We start from the raw sequence: 1603 nt of genomic DNA on the forward strand, positions 1-1603 counted from the left end.
CTTCCCTTCTCTCAGTCATGTCCGACTCTTTGCAACCCTGTGGACTACATCCCGCCAGGCTCCTCTGTCCGTGGAATTTTCCAGGCAAGAATACTGGAGCAGGTTGCCATTTCCTACTCCAGGGGATATTCCCGACCCAGGGACTGAACCCATGTCTCTTGCATCTCCTGCACTGGCAAGCAGATTCTTTACCACTGCGCCACCTGGGAAACCCCCAGATCCTTCTACACCACCCCGATCTCTTCTGGGGGGCCAGGGCTGTCTCTGCCTCCTCGCCCAACTCAAGAAGCCCTGAATAGGCAGAGATGTGTCTGAGGGTGACGGGTTCAAGGAGCAGCTGGAGCACTCCTTCACCACCTGCTTTCACGGTAGAATTTCACATAACTAGAATTACCCTTCTTCAGGCCTCGAGGGCCTTCCCCCATCTCACTAATAAGCACGAGTGTTTGGAAGAAAGCCCACCTTATGCCAGTGAGCCAAGCTGGGGCTTAGCTGACAAACCCACGCAGAGCAGGACTGGGGGATCAGGAAACACAATGGGGCCAGAAGGGCAGGGAGTAGAGAGCTCTGTCCCGGTTCCTACAGACCCAGCTCCAAGCCTGGGAGGGTCACCAAAGGTGACCCTGCACACTCCCAGAAGCCACAGGCCCACACAGGGACCCATAACCAGACCCCGTTCAGGGCTGTGGGTAAGACTGCGGTGGCTGCAGAACCCAGGACCGCAGGAGGCCCAGAGCTCAGGTGGAGGTTAGGGTCTGCCTTCTCTCCCGGCCACTGTCTCCCAGTGAGATGCCACACAGCCCCTTCCCTGAGAACTGGGTGCTGCAGCCTATGTCCAGCACCTTGCCAGCGGTCCCCTCACTCGTTCTTCACAAGAATTCAGAGAAAGGTCTGGTATCACCCCCTGTGACAGATGTAAAACTGAGACAAAATGGACCAGATGATCCCACGGTCTCACATCTACCAAAGGGGAGCGTTGGGACCAGAACTGAAGTCGGGCTGTCGCCTGCGCTCACATAAACTCACTAACCTGAGAAGATGCTCCTCTCCTGAGTATAAATAGGAAGGTGAAGAAATGCCTGGGGGAAGGGACCCCAGCCTTCAGCTACTGGAGGAATGTTCCAGTCCAGACACAACCCCAGACATGCTCTTGCTCCGAGACACTACTGGAAGCCCCTGCCAAGTCCAACATCCCCACTTCACAAGTAAACTAACTGAGGCCCAGAGAGGGGAAGAAGCTGGGTGCCAAGACCACACAGCAGAAGAAACCTGAAGCCTAGGATCCTCAAGCCGGGTAAAAGGGTTGGTTGGACCTCTGACCTTGCAGAGCCCTCCTGGACCAAGATGGGAGGGGAATTCAACCCAGCACTGCCCTGTGTCTGCTGGCCTGAGCAGCAGACCCCGGCCCATTCAGGGGAATGGGCTTTTCTGTTCTTTTCCCCCTCAGCCCTTAAGTGCCTGGCATGGAGCCATTCCCCTGATGTCCCTCCTGGGCCCTTCCCCTGCCCAGGGGCCCTCTTCACCCTGTCCCCAGCCTGGGCTCCAGGTGTGGGGGCTGGAGGTCCTTGTTGCCATGGAAACTTCATGAGCCTCTACAGAGATT

General features: G+C 56.8%; 1 protein-coding gene across 1 annotated transcript in view; it reads right to left on the bottom strand.

Annotated features, from left to right (window-relative positions):
• CPNE2 (copine II) overlaps positions 1–1603 on the bottom strand; it is a 32779-nt gene that overhangs the window by 10903 nt on the left and 20273 nt on the right. The window lies entirely within an intron of this gene.

Source organism: Bison bison, unplaced genomic scaffold, assembly GCF_000754665.1.
Source record: "Bison bison bison isolate TAMUID 2011002044 unplaced genomic scaffold, Bison_UMD1.0 scf7180017864473, whole genome shotgun sequence".
In the NCBI taxonomy this organism is placed as follows: domain Eukaryota; kingdom Metazoa; phylum Chordata; class Mammalia; order Artiodactyla; family Bovidae; genus Bison; species Bison bison.